Source organism: Neophocaena asiaeorientalis, unplaced genomic scaffold (genome assembly GCF_003031525.2).
Source record: "Neophocaena asiaeorientalis asiaeorientalis breed wild unplaced genomic scaffold, Neophocaena_asiaeorientalis_V1.1 scaffold41, whole genome shotgun sequence".
NCBI classification, from domain to species: Eukaryota; Metazoa; Chordata; class Mammalia; order Artiodactyla; family Phocoenidae; genus Neophocaena; species Neophocaena asiaeorientalis.
Genome location: NW_020171994.1, coordinates 1,094,557 through 1,121,454, shown reverse-complemented (window position 1 = coordinate 1,121,454; position 26,898 = coordinate 1,094,557). Strand labels below are relative to the sequence as shown.

General features: G+C 39.0%; 1 protein-coding gene across 1 annotated transcript in view; it reads right to left on the bottom strand.

The window, feature by feature from the left end:
- Window positions 1-25,564, bottom strand: part of ACSL4 (acyl-CoA synthetase long chain family member 4) — a 70,907-nt gene extending 45,343 nt beyond the window's left edge. The window contains exons 1-2 of the mRNA XM_024748589.1: window positions 25,396-25,564; window positions 1,500-1,552 (exon numbers count right to left, since the gene is read on the bottom strand). The gene's annotated coding sequence lies outside the window, so the exon portion shown is untranslated. The remainder of the gene's footprint in view (window positions 1-1,499; window positions 1,553-25,395) is intronic.
- Between the last annotated feature and the right edge of the window lie 1,334 nt (window positions 25,565-26,898).

Genomic DNA, 26,898 nt, shown 5'->3' with positions numbered 1-26,898 from the left:
AGAGAGAGAGAGAGAGAGAGAGAGAGAGAGAGAAAACAGACTCTCTGGATAAATAACTATAGAAGCCTGAATACTACAGCCCTCACAATTGCACTGTGGTCTATTTCCCAAAGGAAACACTAAACTTATTGGTATCTTCTTTGTCAATCATGGAAATAGCATGCTGCCTATGTAGCTGAATTCAGGGACAACTAATTCTGGCCTGTTGATGAAAATCTTTGGTCATGTTCAAGATTTTTCTAATGCAGGCTGATCAGTAGACTTTAAGCCTTAGCTTTACAAGAACACTGAGTGTTTTGAATTAGCACATAAGAACTACTAGATCTTCTGTTTCAATTTCATAATCTATCATAATGAAAGCAATTCTCAGAAGAGCAGAAACACAAGAGAGGCAGCATTGTATACAGGGCTTTGGTCCTAGCTCAGCAGCTCGCTCAGCTGCACTACCTGGAACAAATTAAATAACCTCCTGTGTGTTTCCTCATCTGTACAATGAGAAAGTTGGATTCAGACTTTAAGATATCATGGACCAATACAAGTTTTAAAAACAAAGAAGGCAGCAATGACACAGCTGCCAATTTTTGTTTTGGCCAGGTATGGACATAAAAACAAAACCCATAAACCTGTCATTTACTATCACTATCATTTCATAAAGTACAGAATGGGTCTAACTCCTCAAAATTAGGAGGATGTATCTTATAATAAGAAGCAATCATTTAAATGGAAAAAGTTTAGCTCTAAAAATCTCATGGCCTGTTGTCTTTATTTTCCTCACTTCACCATGGACCAGTAAAAACTCTTCACTGGTGAGGGCACGGTCTATAGGTCAATGTTTGGGAACCCCTGGACTAGGTAATTTTCAAGGTCCAAGGCTCAAACACTAAAATTCTAACTTTAGGTGCTCTGTTGTATTTCTTTCATTCTATATTATAGTCTAGAGTAGATGCCTCCGTAAAGGACAGTAGAGATGCTTAGATTTTTGAAGATCAGAAATATATGTAAAACAGTTTGAGAAACAGTAACTAGAATAAGCTTCAATTTACTGGAGAAAATACACACTACTACAGATTCAACTTCATCAATATTAATGAACCAGTCACTGGACACTTACACTTATTAAGCTCATTTTACAGATGAGGAAATTGAGGCAAAGGGAAGCTAAACAGCTTGTCAAAGACACACCGCCTCAGTAGCCAGAATTGGAACTCCAATCTGTGACTCCATTTTTTGGTAATACTCAAAAGAAAAAGATTGTATTTGGATTTTAAGCATCACTTCCCCTTTCATAAGTGAGTGACAGTTTAAATTGTAGAAGTTGCCCAGAGTAAAAAGCTGTCCTATTTTACTTTCCCAAATATTGCCTTTTTACCACAAACATAAATACTGGCAGGGCTTTTCTAATATAAAGAGAGGAAAAATGCCTGTTAGTTTGGTCACTTAGTTTTCTCCAAAAGCTGACAAGATGGCAAATTTAGAATTTTTAAAGGACAAATACTTACAGATTTCCTCTTTTTCTCTTAAGAAGAACCCGTGTATCTTTCGTGACTCCAATCTGCAATAAGAGACAACATTTATGTATAGTGACATGAGAAAAGATCCCCTTTAAAAAGAAACCTCGGACTTCCCTGGTGGCGCAGTGGTTAAGAATCTTCCTGCCAGTGCAGGGGACACTGGTTCAAGCCCTGGTCCGGGAAGATCCCACATGCTGCAGAGCAACTAAGCCCGTGCACCACAACTACTCAGCCTGCGCTCTAGAGCCCGCAAACCACAACTACTGAGCCCGCGTGCCACAACTACTGTAGCCCATGCACACAGAGCCCGTGTTCCGCAGCAAGAAAAGCCACCGCAATGAGAAGCCCACGCACCGCAACAAAGAGTAGCCCCCGCTCGCCACAACTAGACAAAGCCTGCACACAGCAACGAAGACCGAATGCACCCAAAAATAAAAATAAATGAATTTTTTAAAATAAATCACTAAATAAAAAGAAACCTCACATGCTGTTTCACATTACCTGTGCATGATAAGCCAGGTAGTTCATGATAAGCCAGGTACCAAAGGAAAAACAAGAAATGACTAAAAGTCGTGCTATTGGGATCTCACAAAAGTAACTGAGCCTGGCTCAAAGAAACAATATTCAAAACTCTACAAGTGGGGTTTACCCCAGGAATGCAAGGATTCTTCAATATATGCAAATCAATCAGTGTGATACACCATATTAACAAACTGAAGGAGAAAAACCATATGATCATCTCGATAGATGCAGAAAAAGCTTCTGACAAAATTCAACACCGATTTATGATAAAAACCCTCCAGAAAGTGGGCATAGAGGGAACCTATCTCAACATAATAAAGGCCATATATCACAAACCCATAGCCAAATTGTTCTCAATGGTGAAAAACTGAAACCATGGCCTCTAAGATCAGGAACAAGACAAGGTTGTCTACTCTCACCACTGTTATTCAACATAGTTCTGGAACTTTTAGCCACAGCAATCAGAGAAGAAAAAGAAATAAAAGGAATCCAAATTGGAAAAGAAGAAGTAAAGCTGTCACTGTTTGCAGATGACATGATACTATACATAGAGAATCCTAAAGATGCTACCAGAAAACTACTAGAGCTGATCAACGAATTTGGTAAAGTAGCAGGATACAAAATTAATGCACAGAAATCTCTTGCATTCCTATATACGAAGGATGAAAAATCTAAAAGAAAAATTAAGGAAACACTCCCATTTACCACTGCAACAAAAAGAATAAAATACCAAAGTGAGACAGTGGCATGGACATATATACACTACCAAACGTAAAATAGATAGCTAGTGGGAAGCAGCCGCACAGCACAGGGAGATCATCTAGGTGGTTTGTGACCACCTAGAGGGGTGGGATAGGGAGGGTGGGAGGGAGGGAGACGCAAGAGGGAAGAGATATGGGAATATATGCATATGAATAACTGATTCACTTTGTTATAAAGCAGAAACTAACACACCATTGTAAAGCAATTATACTCCAATAAAGATGTTTAAAAAAAAAAACCTAGGAATAAACCTACCTAAGGAGACAAAAGACCTGTATGCGGAAAACTATAAGACACTGATGAAAGAAATTAAAGATGATACAAACAGATGGAGAGATATACCATGTTCTTGGATTAGAAGAATCAACATTGTGAAAATGACTACATTACCCAAAGCAATCTACTTCTCAGTGCAATCCCTACCAAACTACCAATGGCATTTTTCACAGAAGTAGAACAAAAAACTTCACAATTTGTATAGAAAAACAAAAGACCCCAAAGAGCAAAAGCAATCTTGAGAAAGAAAAACGGAGCTGGAGGAATCAGGCTCCCAGATTTCAGACTATACTACAAACCTACAGTAATCAAGACAGTATGGTACTGGCACAAAAACAGAAATATAGATCAATGGAACAGAGTGTAAGCCCAGAGATAAACCCACGCATGTATGCTCACCTTATTTTTGATAAAGGAAGCAAGAATATACAATGGAGAATAGACAGCCTCTTCAATAAGTGGTACTGGGAAAACTGGACAGCTACAAGTACCATTATATTTTAGAATGATAATAATCAATTTTAGCCAAACAGAAAATCTTTCATTTTACTCCTAAGTCAAAAATTATTCTTTTCAATGCTAGAAGAACATATAAATTGTATATCCATGACAACAATGAATATTTCTTTATGTAGTTAAAGCTGCAGTATTCAGGGGTAAGTTCTTTGTTTCACTTTCTAAGTTTTGAAGCAATGTTTATTTATACTATACCCACTGTCTTTACCCTAGCTCAAAGACAGAGTCTAGTTTGAATGTGAAGAGAAATACTTCAACTCTAGCTAAGAATTCTATTATCACTCTTTCTGTTACTTAACTTCTCCCCTTATAATTAGTATGATAAATTATGTATATAAATTATATATATACACACACACATATAGTTTTATCATTAGTATGGTTTTATATATATCACACATACACACAATTTGCATAGCACACATATGTAAATTGTGTGTGTATAAAAATGACAAGTACCTAACCTACAATATAAGTACCAGACTTCACCTGGGACGGGAAGATAAACTACATGCATAGAAACTCCACTCCTTACTTCAAAAGTTGCACACTTTCAGAATGGAAATAGGCTTTAAAATGAGAGTAATGAACTAGTCTCTAAAAACAAACTCTCCTCCCTCTCCCCTCCAAATGGACTAAAATAGGGTCTACTTTCTAGAACATTAGGAAAACATTTTATATGCTTCCCTGGGAGAGGCCAAAACAGTGAGAGGCCCGCGTACTGAAAAAAAAAAAAAAATAAATAAAGATGAATGTGAGAATATTAGAAAACAAAAAAAGGTGCACTATCCCTATCCTTTTGATTACCTTGGATGAAACTAACAACAGTATCAAGAGGGAAAGGCACATTCTTTTAAAAGTTCTCAATAGAACAACTGCATTTAAATAAGATTTTTTTTCAAGCAACAAATATCAAAAATCTACTTGTAAGATCCACCTAAGATACAGCTTGACTATTAGGAAACAACCACTGGGAAAGAAAAGTTTTAATAGATGAAAATTGCTGTCACATTGATAATTCTTGACTCAGGACCAGCAATCTTTTTTTTTTTTCGCAATTTTTAAATTTTATTTTATTTATTTATTTATACAGCAGGTACTTATTAGTCATCAATTTTATACACATCAGTGTATGCATGTCAATCCCAATCGTCCAATTCAGCCCACCACCATCCACACACCCCCGCGGCTTTCCCCCCTTGGTGTCCATACGTTTGTTCTCTACATCTGTGTCTCAATTTCTGCCCTGCAAACCAGTTCATCTGTACCATTTTTCTAGGTTCCACATACATGCGCTAATATACAATATTTGTTTTTCTCTTTCTGACTTACTTCACTCTGTATGACAGCCTTTAGATCCATCCACGTCTCAACAAATGACTCAGTTTCATTCCTTTTTATGGCTGAGTAATATTCCATTGTATGTATGTATGACATCTTCTTTATCCATTCGTCTGTTGATGGGCATTTAGGTTGCTTCCATGACCTGGCTATCGTAAATAGTACTGCAATGAACGTTGGCGTGCATGTGTCTTTTTGAATTATGGTTTTCTCTGGGTATATGCCCAGAAGTGGAATTACTGGATCATATGGTAATTCTATTTTCAGTTTTTGAAGCAAATTCCATACTGCTCTCCACAGTGGCTGTACCAATTTACATTCCCACCAACAGTGCAAGAGGGTTCCCTTTTCTCCACACCCTCTCCAGCATTTGCTGTTTGTAGATTTTCTGATGATGCCCCTTCTAACTGGTGTGAGGTGATACCTCACTGTAGTTTTCATTTGCGTTTCTCTAATAATTAGTGATGTTGAGCAGCTTTTCATGTGCTTCTTGGCCATCTGTATGTCTTCTTTGGATAAATGTCTATTTAGGTCTTCTGCCCATTTTTGGATTGGGTTGTTTGTTTCTTTAATATTGAGATGCATGAGCTCTTTATATATTTTGGAGATTAATCCTTTGTCGGTTGATTCATTTGCAAATATTTTCTCCCATTCTGAGGGTTGTCTTTTCGTCTTGTCTATGGTTTCCTTTGCTGTGCAAAAGCTTTTAAGTTTGATTGGGTCCCATTTGTTTATTTTTGTTTTTATCACCATTACTCTAGGAGGTGGATCAAAAAAGATCTTGCTGTGATTTATGTCAAAGAGTGTTCTTCCTATGTTTTCCTCTAAGAGTTTTATAGTATCCGGTCTTACATTTAGGTCTTGAATCCATTTTGAGTTTATTTTTGTGTATGGTGTTAGGGAGTGTTCTAATTTCATTCTTTACATGTAGCTGTCCAGTTTTCCCAGCACCATTTATTGAAGAGACTGTCTTTTCTCCATTGTTCTTGTAACATTCTTTATTTTAAAGTCTATTTTATCTGACATGAGTATTGCTACTCCAGCTTTCTTTTGATTTCCATTTGCATGGAACATCATTTTCCATCCCTCACTTTCAGTCTGAATGTGTCCCTAGGTCTGTAGTGGGTCTCTTGTAGACAGCACACGTATGGGTCTTGCTTTTGTATCCATTCAGCAAGCCTGCGTCTTTTGGTTGGAGCATTTAATCCATTCACGTTTAGAGTAATTATCGATATGTATGTTCCTGTGACCATATGTCGGTCTTTAATTCTTCTAGGTCTTTGTTAAACATTTCTTGCATCTTCTCGATCTTTGCCTTCGTTCTTTATCCGAGGTCCTGAATCATCATTATTCTGAATTCTTTTTCTGGAAGCTTGCCTATCTCCACTTAATTTAGATGTTTTTCTGGGGTTTTATCTTGTTCCTTCAACTAGTACATAGCCCTCTGCCTTTTCATCTTGTCTATCTTTGTGTGAATGTGGTTTTTGTTCCAAAGGCTGCAGGATTGTGGTTCTTCTTGCTTCTGCTGTCTGCCCTCTAGGACCAGCAATCTTATGATACTGATTTTAGAAAATGTGTTGGACAAATCGATTGCATAATATCAAACACTGGACTTACCAAATCTCTTCCTTCCAAGTTTACTCAAGCAGTATGGTGATACATGGGTGATTCCGAATTCACAAGGCCTTTACTAAAATACTAAAGAACTGAATAATAGTTGAAAGAAGTATCTGTTAATTTAAGAGACCCTGACCAGAAATTACTGCTGTGTAACAAACCAAATGTTCCAAAAACTTGGACTATTTTTGCCAGAAGTTACATTTTGTTTTCAAAGGCATGACTCAATAAATATACATACAGAAAGCACTAACGTAATGAACAGTAAGCACTCATGAAGCAATAATTTTTTATTAATTTTTATTGGAGTATATAGTTGCTTTACAGTGTTGTGTTAGTTTCTGCTGTACAGCAAAGTACAGTTCGTGAAGCAATAATTTTAGAAGAAAAGTATTAGCATTTTTCTCTACATTAAAGATGAGATTGATAAACTACTTGAAAAGGAAAAATATATTTTTAGAAACACAGACTCTTAGAGCTAAAATATGGCCTGCTTCAACAATTCTCAAAGTATCTGGGGCCGCCAGTTCGTTGTAGTACTACTGTTTATAATATTACATCCCCCACTTTCATTTCTGCCAGGAATAATTTTTATTTGCTGAAACAGACAGCAATGCACTGGGGATCCATCAAAAGTAGTGCCAATTAAGAATAAAGAAATTACTCATTGTTGCCAAATGTATACAGAAAGGCACTTTTTATCCTGTTGACAGAAGTGTAAATTGGTACAAGCTTTATAGAAAGCAATTTGGCAATAGGCATCCGGACACTTGAAGTCATACATAACTCATGACCGAATAATTTCACTCTCTACTTCTACGAATATCCTAAGGAAATAGTCTGAGATGCACACACAAAAAAAATGTAGACAATAGTCACCACTGTGATATAAATAACAGAAAAACTAGAAACAACATCAAATGCCCAAGAGGAGATTGGTAAAATAATGATGTATCCTTATGACTGAATACTACACAGTCATCAAGTGCAGTGTTGTCAAAGATATTTAAGGATATGAGAAAACGGTCAAGATATATGAAGTGAAATTGGTTTAAGATGCAACTTAACCAAATATATGCAGGCTACAAGCTGAAATGTTAATCTCTGGGTTGTAGAATTATAGGTGATTTTTAGTTTTGTCCTTCTATTTTCCCCTACATTTTCTAAAACTTCTACAGTGAACACATTACTTTTATCATTCAATACATAAGTAGAAAATATAGCACCAGTCTCAACGAATTCTGGCGTGTGTCTGTGTATATATGTGTGTGTTGATAAGTGACAATGAGTATGGCCCTTAAGGCATTTGGCCCTGTTCACGTGGTAAAGAGATGCTACAAAAGGAGCCAAAAGTTGACTTCAACCTCACTACGGAAAGAAGATTTGACACTTATGTGTTTAAACTAGACTCAAAGTAAAATAAACTTCTTTCGCTCATGTAATATGATCTATGAAGCGAGACAAAATGAGTGGGGTTTTTTTCTTGCTATAACTACAATGTTAAATGCTTCCTAAAACTAAGCATCCCCGTGGTACCCTCTGTCAAAATGCGACTAACAAAAATTGACTACTACTGGCAAGTGAATAGACAATATCAAAAAGCCAGATAATCATGAGGGGTTCCATACAGATGGAAATACTATATCAATAATTTCCTTGAAGCCCAGAGTTCCACTCACTTATCCTATTAAAACAAACAGGAACTCAAATGCCAGATGATACCAGCCTAAGATTTAATAGGTATGAGAAGAGTCATACTGGCACTCCTCTGCCCCACAAGGAAACCATTTTTCAGCTAACCAGACCCAGCCCAATGGGAACTGAGGCCTCCCAGATGAAGGCGTCATGGGCAAAAGGCACCAACTGGGTATCCCTTCTTTGCTTACCACACAGGGGATGAGAGGGACGGTGAAGGGAGGGGATTTCAGAAGTCAGCTCTCCATCAGTACCCACTTGTTTACAACCTGAACTCTGGGACCAACTACTCAGAACTTTAGAGGATATCATTTACCTAAGAATGTCTTGCTTCAGATGTTCCAATCAACTGTGGTATCAGCTTACTAATGTGTACTAGCTGACTTCAAAAAGCAGTAGGAGGCAGAAAAGGCTGAATCATTTCTTTCCCTCAAAGTTTTCATTTCAAAATGTTTCAGGCAACAGTAAAGTATCATTAAGTAATCTCACTTCCTGTAAGGCCCACACAGCTCTGTGTCCTGCAATAACCTCGACAGGGCCTAGCAGCACTGAGTTCACAATGCTCAAACTTCTAAAAGGAACACAGCTGCTACACATACAATTCCACTGCGATATACGATAATACAGTTACTGGAAAATTAATGGTTTTACTCCAAAGTAAAGGGAAAGCTACCTGTGGCTGCTGGTTACCTCAATTTGTGAGCTTAGCTTCAGAAGCACTGGCTCAACCCGACTGACTTAGTACTTGGAAATTTCCCAGCTTGCCTAGGTCCGTCCCCTGGTTTATACATGTTGTCCCAGAGTAATTCTTATCAGAGTGTCCCCCCGCCTTTTTGCAAAAACATCCGTAATGATGACCCCAGTAATAACCCTAACTCTGGTCGCACGGAGAACAAGGCAAGAATGTGTGGCTACATCAGCAAAAGCCTACCTTCACTACTGGAAAGACACTTCCAAGTACTAAGTCCTGACTGAATCCACAGTCATATACAAATGGGAAAATAAATGAAACAACCAGCTTTGTGCCATCTAACACACACACACACACACACACACACAACTTTTTATTCCAAGTGTTTCAACGATATCAAATTACAACAATCTTAAATAGTTTATATACAACTGAGTATTTATAACCCAACTTCTAAAATCTAGACTTAAACTTTAATTAATAATTTCAAACTGAAGTCAATTCCTCATCTTACAAAGCACACACTTAAGTACATAAAGGACAAATCAGATCTGTTGTAAGAAAATATCTCCATGAATAGGTTTTTAATTCATATGACTTTTAAAGACTATAGTCCTATTTAAGAAGTTGTGTTTACCCTTTCACTAACTTAACCTAAGTCAGAGAAAGGGATATTGCCAAATCAACTTTAGCAAGCAAACAAAAATTCTAGCCTTGTGGGAAATACATACCTTACATTCATTTTTTAAAAATACGACCAATTACAACTTCCCATCTATGATTTTCTGGAAAATATGGGTTAGCAACCATAGAGTTGCACATCAAATGAGGTATTTGATTCCCAATCAATGATAAAAGACTAAAGCAAACCCGAGACTTTCCGGGCTAACCCAGATGCTGTAAGCTTAAGGACTTTTTCACATTATTTGTAAGCTCCAGTTCTTGGAAGAGGCTGTACCCAGTTTTTGCCAAAGTGGTGGAGCCAGACGGCCTGGGTCCAGTTCCTGGCGCTACAACTTACTAGAGTGGGGCGACCTCGGGCAAGTTCTGTGCACCTCTGCTACAACTCTAACATGGAGGGAATACTACTCCTACCTCCCGGGACTGGTGTGAAACTTATAAATGAGTTGATCTCACAGCCCGAGCCATCACAAACTTCTTTCAGGTTCTCAAAAGCACGAAGCTTAATCTCTCACCTCTGCATCTAGCACATCCTTTTCTCTCTGCCAAGAACATTCTCTTCTCCCTTTTCCTGGCTTCCTTTAGGTCTCAGTTTGAATGACGCTTCTAAACAGCCTTGCCCGCTTTACGTCAGGTGCCTCTGCTGTTTCCTCTCCCAGCACAGCACCTAAACGCGTTCAAGTTTCTGTTCCCCAGCTGGGCTGTAAGCTCTTTAAAGACAGAAGTCATCTCTGTCCCCATCGCTGCTATAATCCCCAGAACCTAGCACAGTACAGGTACACAGCAGGCGCTTACTAAATAGTTCTTGACTGAAATAACAAGTCATACTAAAGAGGAAGGAAACCAAAGAATGATTTCCCAGTTAAATCTTTCACTCTATGTATGTATGCCTCCTCACATCTGAGATACATAGGCGTGCTAACTCTCATACACTGACAAGTTTGAAATTAAACACAAGATGGGCCACATTCTGGCAGAGTACAAATTTTACTCCCATTCTGGGTAGGAATCATGACTTCATAAGCAGAGCGAATAACAGTCTGCTCAGTATGTTTACACGTATGATTTCATGTCTCATATTCCAAAGCCTTTACTTAAATAAGGATATCACAGCAAAATTATATGGCTAGTGTAGCGCTCTGATTCTCATCAGCTGGGCTAAATGAAACCCGTTACTGCAATTGGTACAGATGGAGAAAAGAAAAGGAAGGTGAGACCATAAACATGGGAGAAGAGGAAAGAAAGAAAAAAGTGAAAGTAGAGGTAAGAGCAACATCAGCTGCTCGTCTACAAGGTACCACTGGGTGGCGCCAGTGCCCCTGGCTATCCGATATAGATACAGAACCAGGACTCAGAGCCATCAGTCAGCCTGTATTTTCCAGAGCTTAGGCTGGATGCTCAGAAGTCTATTTTCAACATGCTGATGGACAGATGCAATTCACCGGAGTTCAAGTTCTCTGCATATGTCATCAACATAGGCATAAGTCTTAAGGATGTTGTGTTTATCAGAGACACCTGGAAGGTGATTTGTCAACATTTTTGCCTGGTGAAATGTTTCAGAGTCAGCTCACCATTCTAAATGCAGAGATTCTCAGTAGAGTGAGAGGCCAGGGGTTCTCAGTGGAGTGAGAATGGAGGAAAGGGATCAGAATGACCTAGAAAGCTTTTTTAAACTATTAGGTTGAACCACATAAAATTGCCAATAGTTGAAAAGCTGTTACATACAAAAATATAGCAATTTCAAATGGTTCAACCTAATACACACATATTTAGAATCACTGGGTTAATGAGCCATTGTTACTGATAGGAGTGTCCTATTTCTCAGGTTTGTTGTGGGGGGGGAAACGTTGAGAACACCCGCATAGTTTGGCCTTAAATCATGAAGAATTAACTGAACAAAGAAATGGAAAAAAATAACTAAGGACAGGGAATTCCCGGCAGTCCAGTGGGTACTAACGACTTGGCGCTTTCACTGCCAAGGACCTGGGTTCAATCCCTGGTCAGGGAACTAAGATCCCTCAAGCCACTGGCATGGCCAAATAAATAAACAAATAAATAAGGATAGGGACTAGATTAAACTACATTAAAAATAGAAGACATGGGAAGATGTTCACAAAAAATTTAAAAGCTATATTAAGTGTAAAAAAGCAAATTACAAAACAGTATATAAAACACATTTTGTTTTTGGGGGGAATCCAAAAACGTTTGGGGGATATGGAAGGATATATACTAAAAAATCTCAATAGTTGTCTCTGCGTAGGGGCACTACCCGTACTTTGTTTTGTTTTTTTATCCATACATGTTTTCTAAAATAAAAATGTATAACAATTTTGGATCCTGGAACAGGAAAAAAATTAAAGACTTTGGTAGTAAAACTAGGGAAATCCAAATAAATTCTAGAGTACTGCACCAGTGTCTGTTACGTAAAATGTTAACATTAGGGGGAGCTGGGGAAAAATATCCAGGACCTCTGAACTATCTTTACAAATTCATTGTAAATGTAAAATTATTCCAAAATGAAACATTTATTTAAAGAAATAAGCCATGTATTAAGATCACATTTTTTAAATCCAGAAGAAAAAATCCATTTGGTTAAGAGATTCCTACATTTAAACAAGAATATGGTGGAATAAAACTTCTTTGGTAGAAAGAAGTCTTGGAAGAAGCTACGCCTTCTAGCATGACAACCGAAAGTTGTAAAGACTTAATGACATATGCAGTGACTTTCATAATATGAAAGTGATGTTATCCTATTGGGCATAGGCTCACTGAAGCAGGAAACAAAAGGTTGAGTCTCTATTTTCTTTGGTTTTGTAATCATCACTGCTGAAGACTAACCACCATAAGGACATTTGAGGGAAAAAAATTAAAAATAAGTATAGCCAGTAACCACCCTTTTCATCTGTAAAATTTTTTCTTTGCTGTACGCGGGCCTCTCACTGCTGTGGCCTCTCCCGTTGCGGAGCACAGGCTCCGGACGCACAGGCTCAGCGGCCATGGCTCACGGGCGCAGCTGCTCCGCGGCATGTGGGATCTTCCCGGACCGGGGCACGAACCCGTGTCCCCTGCATCGGCAGGCGGACTCTCAACCACTGCGCCACCAGGGAAGCCCCATCTGTAAAATTTTTTTAAATTTAGTTTCCCAAATCCTGGGCAGCTACAGGTACATGCACATGTGTTCGTTCAAGAAAAATTCAATGAGCATTTACCAAGCCCACTCCTTCTGGAGCTTACTGTTCAATAGACAATATTTTAAGAGGACATGAGACTAACAGAGAGCAGACATATACGTATAATAGGAAAAGAGGGATACCCATGAGCCAATCCTCAACCCTATAATAATAGCCCAACCAGACTTTTTAAAAAAGTCAATAATAATAGCTACCCTCTGGGATTATCCAGTTATACCTGTTAATGCTTAGGTACCAGCTGTCTTGCTCAAAATGGATTTTTTAAAATTTCCTTTAAATATTAGGGCAAGGAAAATTATGCAAAGCCTGAAAGTGAGGTTCTGAAAAGGAATAAAGGAAAGGACAATGCAGAGCTAAAAACACAAACAGAAAACTAAAAGGTCTGGATCAATTTCATCTGCAGACTACTATCCATCTGTTACAAACAGGTTATAACCTTCTGGTTATACTCCTCCTCCAGCAAGAGTAAAATTTGGTATAGGTTAGTTCCACTGCAGAACACACACAACGGGGGTTTCCTTACTTGTAGGTTTCCTTACTTGTAGGTTTCATTACTTGAGTATTGACAATGTGTCAATATAAGGCACTTTTGCAGAAGATGAGATCCAAAACAAGAATTTCAAAAACAGATTTAAAGAGAAGTACCAGTGTTCTAAAAACTCCCAAGCAGAGCAGAAGTCTTTTTCCCATCTCAATGAAACACTGTTTAAGGAAGGGGAGTTATGTGTCCCCATAAAAACGTCAGCCAAGAAACTTGCTGTAACTTCAACAGTGTTGATATTTCCGACCAGCAGATATCACCCATTTATCCCTAAAGCATTTAACTTCTGCTGTACCTACAATGTGTAATTTGCTTTTAAGACATCCCTTTGCAGTTATTTCTGTGTATAGTTAAGCGAAAATACATCATCTTTAAATTAGGTTATAATTCAATCCTCCTGGAAGCATCTGCAAACTGTGAGCAGCAGTAAAAGGTAAAGGCGGTTCTCTTTCTCATGTACTATACGGAGCAACCTGCTGCTTACTCTTCTTCAAAAGCAAAACTAAGGTCAACACAGAGGAGGTTCTGAAAACAAACGTTCTCTGTTTGAGGCCTGATGGTTGTGTGACAGCAACAGGCCAGATTTTTAAAGAATAAGAAAAGGGATTATCAGAATGCTTCCAGCACCTCGATCTTATGGTTTCCAGGGCTGCTATGTCTGAAAGTAGAAGAGAAAGGCATTGAGGTTCGGCGCCTGGTGCCACGTCCAGGCAACATCCTGATCTTTCATCAGCAATGGGCTACTGCCGGTAAAATCAAGAAAAAAAAAAAAAAAAGTCTAGCAATCGCAGGACATGTCCCCGGATCTGGCCAAGTACCAAACTCAAATTCTAAAAGTTTAGCTCATTCCACAGAACAATTTTATGCAACCCATATATGTAACTGTATGACTTTGAAACATCATCGATTTTCTTTCACACAGGAGGCAGAGGTCAGCAGCAGAGGCAACAAATCTAAGAATTGATTTTCCATCCTAAACAGACTCCTAATCACTCGTCTCAAAGCAGAAGAAGCATTTTCTCATGATCTCATGACAAAATGTTATGACATCTAGAAGAGACCAGACAAATAAAATGACCTTAGTGTCACATTAGCTAGGAATGATGCAAAATTAAAGAAATCAACTCTAGGTTGAAAAGCAATTCTTTCAGCCAAAATTAGCTGCTTCAAAACGAGTTGCTTCCATCTCATCAAAGTCATTAAAGTAACATATATGTGTTTCATAACAACAATCCTGTCTTTGGAAAAACACAGAGTTTTGACTCACTTTTGCAGATTTCCACCAGAGACTGTGATATCAGATTAAACACTGCAAGGCTTCTCAACACACTCTTAGCTTAGGGACCCAACAGGCTACAGCTTGTTTTTAAAATATGTCTCTAAAGAACAAACTGGAGTTGAGATTCCTAGTTTTCAAAACTCAAGGTACACTCTGGCTAGAGACCATATGTTCATGGCCAACTCTCACTCCTTTGGTCATGCCCTAGTACAGCACTGACCTCCTCTTTCCTGTGGGCAGTGCCCTAAGCAACATGACCCTTCAGTCAAAGGCAGGGAGGGAGGTGGTCAATAGTCTTCCTCAGTTGAGGACAATTTGAAGCTAGATTGTAAGGAAGCACTTTCTCCCTAAGAGGTGAAAAAAAAACCCTACAATCTTTAGGGTTAGGGGCTTTTTGAGAAAAAGATGAGCTGTCTGAAAGTTAAGTTAGGAATGACTCTCCCATTGCACCACATGTACTATATCACTGCAATCACAGGCCAATCACTCCACACAAACATTTCATATAACCAAATAACAACGGCTCAAATGCAGGGTACCACTGAGACAAGACAGAGATCGGGAAGCTATCTGAGCACTGGAATATTCTTCCTCCGAGAGCCAGGTAGAATATTCTTCTACCCTTGCAGAGCCCTTAGGCTTACAGTGACTCCAGAATGACCCTACTGAGCTAGGATTCAAGTCAGCCGGCAGGGCAAGTACAAGTATCTTTTTAACCCCAATGAACACTTTGTACTTCTGGGGTTGAGGATCACCCCTCATTCAATTCTACTCAGGCCATAAAAGAAAGGCTTAAAAGTGAGGTTGGGGAACTCCATTTCAAAACATGGATTAAAAAAGGAGGTGGGGGCTTCCCTGGTGGCGCAGTGGTTAAGAGTGAACCTGCCGATGCAGGGGACGCGGGTTCGTACCCCGGTCCGGGAAGATCCCACATGCCGCGGAGCGGCTGGGCCCGTGATAAAAAAAAAAAAAAAAGGTGGGAGATTCACCAGGGAAGTTTCAATTTTACAGTTGTCTTTTCTAAAATTACTTGTAAAGAAGTAAATTCTTTGGAGGATACTTCCTAAAGAAAGCTACTCCCTTACTAACAGTTTAATATTCAACAATCTCTTGGTGATCAAGAGAATATTCAAATTAATGTAAATATGTACATAAATTAAAAACCTGCTTCCACATAAAAACCCTGGCCTTTATACTTGACACTAAATACAAAATCAAAAAAAAAAAAAAAATCTAACAAAGGAATCCAAAATTTTCTGGTGGAAAAGCTGTGTTATATAATGTCCTTACGAGTTCAGTCATTCTGCTTGAAAATGTAAAATGTGTAACTATATTTGAATGAATATGCTAATACTGACATTTCTTTCTATTGGGGGAAATAAACACTACACAGCTTCCCATCTGCAGGTTGCTGTAATTCACCAAACAGTGAGCCTGAACCATGACTTTTCTAGTTTCCAGAGTATGGAAACCACCTGCATCACAGAAATTCTAACCTACTCCTGTAAGGAAGGGCCTGGGCACAAACGGAATCCCAAGTATTTCACCAAAGGCTTTAAACCATACTAAACTAACCTTGCACCAAATCCTGAAGGTCTCTGTCGTTCCAAGTACAAGAATACCATTATCCTAGCCTGCTCTTCTCTTTTCTGCTCTATTTGTCTGAAACACATTCATCTGACAGTTGTTTATGGCTAGTTCTGCCCAGTTCTACCCCCCAGTCAAGTGATGATTTTTCAATTACTCTTTTAAGCTATGTCTCAACTTAGTATCTTCAGTGGTCATGGGGAACACAGCATCTTTTACTTGGATGCGTCCCATGAGATACTAGCGCTAGTTCTGTCTTCTCTTCTGTTTCCAAAGCCATAACTGAACTTTAAGCTCATTCAACCAAGTTCCTGTTTCCTGTCTGCGGGAAATGTTCAGCTTTCAGTTCGTTTGAGAAGCAGAAATGACTAACATATTCTGAGAATAACGAATGATCACCATTTCAGCAGGAGCAGCTCTGCCCATTTCTGCAGGCTTTCTCTGATGACTCACCACTCGGGTACCCCCAGGGGAGTGGTCCTTCAAAACCCTATCATTACTTTTTTTGTAGTATTAAAATGCTTTAGGCACATATTGAAGGTAATAAACAGGATACCTAAGAGAAAACAGGTATTTCACCATGCCTTCCACTGCCTTAACAACCACTAGAAGCCACCATAAATATTTTCAATACCTCTGTTACTAGCCTCATCTCACATGTCCCTGTCATCAATCAAGTGAGAAATGGGAAACCTCTATTCTGACTCCCACATAAAATCTGCTAACTTCACAGCGCCTATGAAAGAAAAATCCTCTTGCTGTGAAATCAATTCCAGAAAGGCCAAAATGCACAAGATGCACAGCCTTGGAGAGCAGCGATGCTATCTCAATCGCCATAACAAAAATATGAGCAGCTACGCTAGGCCATCACATTAACACCATTGTCTACAAGGTAGAATCTTCTTTTGTTAAATACTCTATTGAATTCATCATAAACTAAGGTCTTTTCACCTCTAAGTCCCACAGCATAAACCCAGAAAAGGTTATAATGAGCCTAGGGCGGATGTGCTCAATAAATGCTTCTAGAGGACATGCGAGCAGAATACGTACATACTTGTCCAAATCAAACACAGTTCTCCTAATGTACAATTTTATATACTACAGACTGAGTTACCATACACAAAGATTCATGTTGCCACAGAGACCTAGATTTTCTTTACTTTTGTAAGTTGTGAAAGAACACAACTAAGCCCGCACATTTACCAAAAATTAGACCGGTTGGTTTTTCTTTGAACCAAAATAACCGTTCAAGCTCAGTTTTAAAATCTTCATTAAAACCAAACCCCACCCAAAAGATTCCTAATGACATTTTAAAACATTGCACTTATACATCATTACTAGTAACTACAATTTAAACAACATGTGCATAAATTCCAAACAGAACTGAACTGGTTTAACATTGAGGATTTTTTAGTTCCTTGGTTATTTACTTTTGGTGGCCATGACTTTAAGATTATAGTTTGTCCTAGAAACCAGTTGTTTTAAGTGGAACACTATACTTACATGGCACAGTGTTGTTCTTCTTCCCACCAAGATGTCTTTTTCACTTATTCAGAGTTACCAAATGTGAAAAATGCTCACAGTATAAAGTTAAAGGAAGCAAATTACAAATAGGTATGCACAGTAAGAACCCATTTTTGTAGAAAGAAGATACGTATGTGTGCACACGTGTGCATGCAAGCATCCAAACATGTGTGTACACAAACGTGTACCCAGAAGTTGACAATAGATCTCCCTGGGTATGGGATTGTGGTGCTCTTATTCTTCTTTACACTCATATTTTCAGTGCAGAAAAGTTAGACAATACAAATACTACTTTAACAAAGGGAGAAAATTATTTTTAAAAACTACCTGAGTGCTGTCTAAATACAAGGCATTCACTCCATTTCAGAATCGCATTGTAATTATCCTCCAGTGTGTAATGTTGCATATGATGAATCTGTATAATTAGTATCAAAATAGTAATCATAAATTAAAATGCATTGTAGAGTTGTATAGGGTAAAATGTATAAGTATCTCTATACTGCCTTCCTCTAAAACCACTCCCTTTTGCCCTAGAGATAACCATTTGTGGTGCGTATCAATCACACTTTTTTGTATTATCCATACGCATGGTAAGGTTTTGTTCTTTTAGATAAGTGGAATCATGGTATACGGACTGTTCTATAACTCCCTCCTCTGCCCCCCCCCCACCTTTAACAACATATTTTGGAACTCTTGCATCGGTTTATATAGGTCTGAAGGGCTTCTTTCCTTTAATAGCCCCATGTTATTCCACAGAACAGCATGCCATTATTTAAAACATTCCCCTTCTGATGCACATTTAGGTTGCTGCGAAGTTTTCACTGTTATGACCAGTTTCACTGCATTGAAATCTTGTATGCATCTTTATACAAATGTGCAGATATTTCCTTAGAATAGCTTCCTACAAAATTGCTGGGCCAAAATATATGCATATTTAAAAAATGAGAGGATTTTGGTGCCCTCTATCAAAAAGCTACACAATTTGCACTCTCATTAACAGTGTATGAGAGTGCCCATTTCTTTCAAAAAGTGGATATTATAGTTTTTGCCAATGTATTTGGTAAAAAAAAAAAAAAAAAAAAAAAAGGTTTTCATTTCCCTAATTACTAGAATGACTTTGAGCATCTTTTCTTTTTTAATCATCATTTCAATCTCTTCTTATGTGAAAGGCCAATTCATAACCCTGCGCCACTTTTTCTAACAGGTGCCTTTTTCTTATTGATCTGTAGGAGCTCTTTACATATCATAGATATTACACAGTAGAAACCTTTTTATCTAACGGTATTTGGAACACTTGATTAGCTAATTGAAAAGGTCAACTAAGGTGAACAGTCATAAGAAAATATGCACATGACAAACATTTCATTTTATCTTCATTTTATCAGTGGTAAATGTACGCTCATTTGTCAAACTTTTGATAAGGGGCCAAGAAGCCAAGACCTTTCTTTAACTCCAGGCCCATGGATTGTAAAGAAATTTAATTTGAATTCTTAATGTATAACTTCAAAGAACTTAAAAGACACTTGCAAGGAACTATGAGTAGAGAACCCCTCAGATTTTTATATTTATTTTATACAAATCTTTTATCATTGTCTTACCCACACCTAATTATACAGTAATAACATGCTTTCATCAACTCTTTCCAAAGCATACCATTTGTTTTGTTATAATAAACCTATCCCCCAGCTTCAACAATTATCTATACGTGCTGAATTTTATTTCTTTCACATCTCTATGCACTCCGTACCTCAACCCTCATATAATCTGAAGCAAATACCAGACACCATATCATTTCATATGTAAATTTTCAGTAAGAACTTCAATTCCCCACTACTCAGACTGTATCACATTATAAAATATGAAAATAAATTACATATTTACAAAAACAAGAACAACGAGCATATATAGGTTCAGTAATAAAAGCATCTGTTGTACTGGTGGGTCCATAAGCCTGGCTTACCTGAGACCAACCTACTAATAGCAAGTGTTCAGTGCACAGTGTATTTTACGAAAGAAATGAGTATCATTTAATATGGTGAGTCAGTTAAGTAAAAGTCAATAAAAGCTTCCACTGCATATGTAGAAGTTATTTCCCCCCAGTCTGTCATATGCCTTTTTAACTTTGTTATGGTGTCTTGTGCTTTCCAGAAATTTTTTAAATACATCCTTAATGTATTTTTGTGTATGATGTGAGGCTGAGATCCATTTCTTTCCAAATATACAGCCCACAGTGCTAACTCAATTTCCATTTTCAACATTACTTGTAGGTAGGACGTTTAAAAGAACTAAAGTGTGAACTTCTAATGTACGAAAGGAAGCTGTGCAAACAAAGTAACAAACCAGCCAGTCTTAAGGTCAGCTTATTAGGCTCAAACTACTATGTATTTAAAGATCACAGGGCTTCCCTGGTGGCGCAGTGGTTGAGAGTCCGCCTGCCGATGCAGGAGACACGGGTTCGTGCCCCGGTCCGGGAAGATCCCACATGCCGCAGAGCGTTCACAGAAGTTTTGGGAGCAGGAGCAACAGTGCTGCCATAACTGGCTCTGTCGTTACCGCTCTGGCTTACAGCAGGATCTCCAAAGGACATCGCAACTGGACAGGCCTGCTTCTGAATCTCACTATTTGCCATACTTGTAGATTGACATTCACACTGAAATACTCCACACTTGACGACAACAACAACATCAACCTTCCCAACTCTCTATCCATTCCTTAATGCTGCTCCTAGACCACAGTGCCTTCAGACTTAGTTAAAGAAAATGAATACACTGTTCTGAACCACAATTTCCCATGGAAATATACCTAAAAGATACTAAAAGTCAAGGTAAAGTTTGTCAAATTTCCTTTATAACATAGAAACTCAATAATTTTTAAGGTTGCGTTACCTCTGGGCAAACTTTTTGTGTAAAATTTACCAGAGAGTAAATTGGCTTTTAGGGTCATAAGTTCTCTGTTTCAACTCTGCCATTGTATTTTGAATGCAGCCAGACAATACATAAATGAATGGATGTGCCCGTATTCCAACAGAAATGTATTCATAAAAACAGGTGGTGGGCAGGATTTGGCCACCGGCAGTATTTTACCAGCCCTTGTCTTATACCAATGATTGATCTTTTGCAAATCCACTACCCTGGCTATACACTTATTTGAGCAAATATGGTGACACTGAAGGGACAAGTAATAATTTCAGTACCACCTTACAGAAATGAATACTCTAAAAATCAATCACTAAGCTCTTCCTGTAAGTTCTCATAATATGAGCACATATATTTTTCAAAATATAACACTGTAAGTCACCTTAAAACTAATGCTTATTCTAAAAGATAATTAAAATGAACATTAAGTAGCTACTATAAAAGAAAAACATGCAGTCTAGACAGACAAATTCAACAGTCTTCTATTCACTATTCTGAGTAGCAAAAGCCTACTAAATCTATCATCACATTCGTAACTTCACTACTTAAAATGCAGAAGCAGACTTTCAAAGTACATTTAAATGAGAACACGATTTTTTTTCTTTGGACTACTTACCACAAATGTTGATTAGAAACTATACAGTTTTGCCAAAATATTTTAAAATTAGAAAGTGAAACCAAAAATCTCCTTGGCATATGACGTGTCTACTTAATTTTAAAATATTAATTTTAATGTTTCATTTGACTGCCTGGTAAGGCAGAAATTATATTTTAAGGCACAAAAGGATGGCAGCCATTTTAATATAGTGAGAGCATGTATGAGTATGTACACACACTGTAAGCCACCAAGACCACTAGTTCAAAGAATACATCTGAGCTCCAGGATTGCTCAAAGAAAAAAATATTCACACTGCTTACAGAAGTACTGGATGTTATACAGAACAGCAAGGAATAAAATTAAATAACAAAGGTACATAAGACCCCTTAACACAAAAGGTATGATCCATAAAAGGAAAAATTGATAAACTGGACCTCATCAAAATTAAAGATTTTTGTTCTGCGAAACTTCCCTGTGAAGACGACGAAAAGGCAAGCTGCAGGATGGGAGAAGATATTTGCAAACCATGTAGCCAACAAAACACTAGTATTAAGAATATATAAAGAACTCTCAGAACTCAACAGTAAAAAAAAGAAAATGGACAAAAGACATGACCACACATTTCACTGATGAAAATACAGAGATGGCAGATAAGCACATGAAAAGATGTTCAACATCATTAGCCACCAGGGAAATGCAAATTAAAACTATGACAAGATATCACTATATACATATCTATCAGAATGGCTAAAATAAAAAATAGTGACAACACCAAGTGTTAGCAAGGATGAGCACAATTCATGCATTGCTGGGGCACGGGCGGGGGTATGTAAAATGGCACAGTCGCTCTGGAAAGCAGTTCGGCAGTTCCTTATAAAACTAAACACGCAACTACCATACGAACAGCGATTGCACTCTTGGGCAACTATCCCAGAGAAGTGGAAATTTATGTTCATACAAAAACCAGTACACAATTTTTCATAGGAGCTTTATTCATAATAGGTTACAAAATACGGGAAATAGATGTCCTTCGATGGGTGAGCGATTAAGCTATAATACATCCACAGCATGGAATACAACTCAGGAATGAAAAAGAACTATTGATACAAGACACATTCCCTGCCTGAATCTCCAGGGAATTACACTGAGTGAAAAAAAGTCGATCTCAAAAGATTACATATCGCATGATTTCATTTGTATACCATTCTTGAAATGACAAAATTATAGGCAAGGAAAACAGATCAGTCGTTGCCAGGGATCAGGGAGGGAGGGAGATGGCTGTGGCTATAAAAGGGCAACATCAGAGACCTTTGGGGTGATGGAATTGTCCTGTATCTTGACTGTGGTGGTAGTCACACGAATTTACACATATGGTAACACTGCACAGAACTAAATACACACACGCAAGTGAGTGGATGTAAAACTGGAGATCTCTGAATCAGGTGGATGGACTGTATCTGTCTCAATTTCCTTGTGACATTATGCTACAGTTATGCCAGATGTTACCACTGGGGGAAATTAAAGGGGATTATTTTTATGATTGTATGAGAAACTACAACTATCTTAAAATAAACAGTTAAAAGAGAAAGGAAGATAAAGAATATATAAGACCAACCAATAGCAAGAGTGGAAAAAATAAAGCTTTCATTTTTGCTAAAGTCTCAATAACTGAAAGTCAAGGAAAGAAAAAAAAAAAAGAAATGCCAAGAAGAGAGTCTACAGGCTACAATCATCTATCTCCTCCTCCCCTGGGGAGCCTTAACTTCCTCAGGATTTTGCTTCTGTCCCTGATTTGACTGTTGTTAATAAAAATAAACTGACATACAAACTGTCTCTCCAAAACTCCCACCATCATCACCTCCATCCTGAACTATAAAACTAAACCTTGCAGGGTAAGGATTGTCTTCTTAACCATCATATCCTAGTGGCCTGGCACAAAATACGTGACAGATGGAGGAACAAGATAAGTTGAATGAACGAACAAATGAATGAATGACTGAGATGCCTGCATATTCTTTTCAAGCGCCTAGCCAATTACAGTTACAAGGCAGTATGTATACATTCCCGTACAAATTTCTTAAAAGCCCTGAATGTTTAAAAAAAATAATAAAGTGTGGTATGCACACCCTTCACTTGCAAGCTTAAGTTAGCAATACCTGACTTTTGTAAAATGCTTCCCAATTTATAGACTTCCACATATAGTAATTCATTTGATAAGGATGAATTAAGAATTATGCATATATAGATTGGAACCAGTGTAAGCAGATCTTTCAGAAAAACGTTCTAAATAACTAAGGATTTACCTTAGCTTTTATATATATATATATATATATATATATATATATGTATTTTTCAAATTGGGGGACATATACTGATTATTCTGCCAACATCAAGACCCTTTGACAGATGCGAAAATGAAGAGAGGTAAAGTGACTTATTCAAGGTTATACAATCAGCTAGCACTGGAACTGGCACCTGAGCCTCTCCGGAGTCCTAATTCATTTCTCTTCTCACTGAACTGGGCAAGCCTCTCCTTTCTCCACCCATCCCACCCCTACCCAAAACACTCAAACAAAAAATCTTAATCTGAATCTCTTATTTTTAAAATAGGGGTTTTAGGGGGAAAATTGAATTTATTCAAGATGTTAATTGTTGCATTACACCTTCTGTGGATTTTTAGGTGTCAAATTACTTCTCCTATCAGAACAATAAGGTACTTTATTCTGTGGTGCGAGCAGACTAACAGTTTAATGTTTCATCCTCCACCTAAGTGGCAGAGAGGGTGTTAATTATTACAGGAGTCTTACAAGTCTCACACTTCTTTTCAATCGTAAAGATGAGCTCTATTACAATCCGAGGAAGAGGCCTCATACTATTAAAATCCTGATTGATATGCTCATTGACAGTACAGTCATTGGATCTCTGCTTACAGCCTTATGTATCAAGAGCAGGTAAAACTAGTTGTTACAGGCAATATAAAAGAAAAAGTAACGTAGCAACAAGCAACTACCGGGAAATGAGGATTTCATCAGGTTAAATCTCCGTTATGCTGCAACATGTTACTAAGCATGAGTTTAGAGGTCCTAGGATCAAAACACTAGAAGGAACCTTCGTTCAACATCCTCATTTTTGTAAATGAGGAAACTGAGGCGTTGATCAAACCATTAACCAATAAAGCAGACTGCTTACTTTTTCAAAGGGGTTCATTTAAATGCCATTTAGCCCTTATTCTCCATCTCGCCGTTTCTTAGAGGGATGATTTTCTTTTTTTAAGGTGAAAACGATTAGAGCAAAGTCATTTCAAGAGGGTGAAAAAAAAATGCCTTTGAAGGAGGAGATGGCTGGAGTGAAGAGAAGAAATGACGTCTTATTTAAAATATGTAACTCCCTAATGGGGGCTAGGCAGTGAATCATATTCTCCTCGATTCTTCTCTGTGCTATTGACATCGACCACAGTTCTTTCTGTAGGGCAATCGAATGAGAGGAAGAGGAAGTGAATAAAGCTGATGCTAAATATACAGCACCCATGGAGGACAAGGATGTAGATAGGTAGAACAGGAAAAAATAAGAGCATGTTTCTGCTAGAAACCAGCCGTTTTTCTAACCTACCTAAAGATACGGAAGCTAAGAGTATATCGGAAGCTAGGGCATCCCTCAAATTCGAAGGGCGGATGCTTCTAGGGCCAGAGAGATCCCCTAGCTCTCAGATATAGACAGACTCGAAGGGGACAAAATGGAGTTGAGGTCCAGGAGCGCCCTAAAGGTCGTTTGGAGGTCTGGCGAGCCCCTGATGTGCTCATTTGGAAAGAAAGGGTCATGGCAAAGCCTAGTACCCCGATCGGGAAGATGCTTTTGGCTCTCGGAGGGCGGTGAGCGGCAAGAAGAGGCAGGCCAGGGTCTCGAGGACCCCAGACCTCAGCAAAGGAGATGATACCGGGACCTCGGGAATCTTCCCGGCCCCGGAGGAGGCGGGAGGGTAGAACGCCCGAGCTCCAGAAGAAAGCGAGCGGATTCCGGTAATGGAAACGTCCCCTCAACCTCCTCCGGGCTCAGGTGTGGGACGATAGCTTGGCCGGAGCGGGGGCCCCGGCACAGCGACAGGGCACGGGTTGCCGGGGCAGGAGCCTCGGCCGGCTGGGGTTACTCACCAGAGGCGCTGCCTGCGGCGTCTCCGCAGCCGGCCAACACTCGATACTCGAGAGGCTGGTGGAAAGGGGCCGCGTGCCCGCTAGCGCTGGGGCAAGGAGGGGCACGCCACGGAGGCCGGAGAAAAAGCCGCAGCGGCGCGCGCACACACGGAGGGCCGGCGGAGGAGGAGGCGGGGCGAGGCGCAGCGTGGCGCGGGCCCGGTTTTTTTTTTGTGCTCCGGGGGAGCTAAGCCGGCTAACGGCGCCCCGCGGGCTCACCGCAGGGTCCAGCTCCAGTCCCCGGGGCCGGGTGATTGAGCGTGTTTTCGGGAGGTCCGGGCGCCTGATTTCAGCGAGGTGCAGAACGGACCCACTCCCGCACCTGCGCTCGCTTCCCAGGACTCCACCCCAGAATGAAAGTTCCCCTCGGGTCGTCCTCCAGCTGCCCTTTCAAGATATTCATCTTCGGACTTCACTGCCCTTCCTATAGAGAGAGATCTTAACGTTCTTTGCCTAAGACATCCTGCTTCTCCAAGCCCCAGCTAACGCCTCTCTTCCCTTTATCTCGCCTCTCACTACGTTAAGACCCCATCCAGCCATCCCCACTTATGAAATATTACAGGAATGCAGGGTTTTCACTTAATGCCTTGCATTTCCACGATGGTGTAATGGCAAAAGAGCTCATAACTGATAAGGAAACGTCACCGCAGCAGTATGACATCTTACTGGCCCCGATTGTTGTTTCTGAGCCAGTCCTACAAATACTGTTCCTAAGAGATTCAAGAAATTGTTGTTAAAAATAAAATGCTGGCGAACTGTCTCGGGGTTTCAAAAGAGACAGACCATAATTGCAAATGAGCCACGACAAACTGCCAAGAATATATCACCAAAAGAAAGAAAATGCCAGTATGCTTCCAGTTGTCTGATGCATAATGGAGGACTAGCTTCCTCTTCTTGCTAGGAATGGACATGTCATTTCACTTGCTGTTTTGTGTTTTCCCATAGAATTACTGGAGGTAACAACGTGTGTGTTTGTGTGTGTGTGTGACCACTTCAGGTTACAGGCTAGAGTTGTTCTTAGACTTTAGTATGCATCTGAATCATCTGGGGTGATTGTTAAAATATGGATACCTGGATCTGAGCAGGGCTGAGAAATATGAATCTTTAATAAGCATCTCGGGTGACACTGTACGTGGTTGGAGGCCCACAGTTGGAGAGCATAGAGCTACAGCCTTTGTATGTTACTTCTTTGAAGTGGGATTACTCATCCAATTTCCAACAGGCCCACCCACTTATATATAATATGCCTATGAATTTTGCTATGGCAGTCATATAACTTCCTTTTTCGAGATTGACCTAGAAAGTTCAGGACTTCAACCAACAAGTTTGTCATGTTTATTTACAAGATCTTGTTGTAATACCAGAAATAACTAATCATTTCTCAGCTATATAATTTACTGGGTACCTACAGTGACAGAGCACTGTCATGTACAATAGGGTTAACACAAACGAAATCAAAGAAAT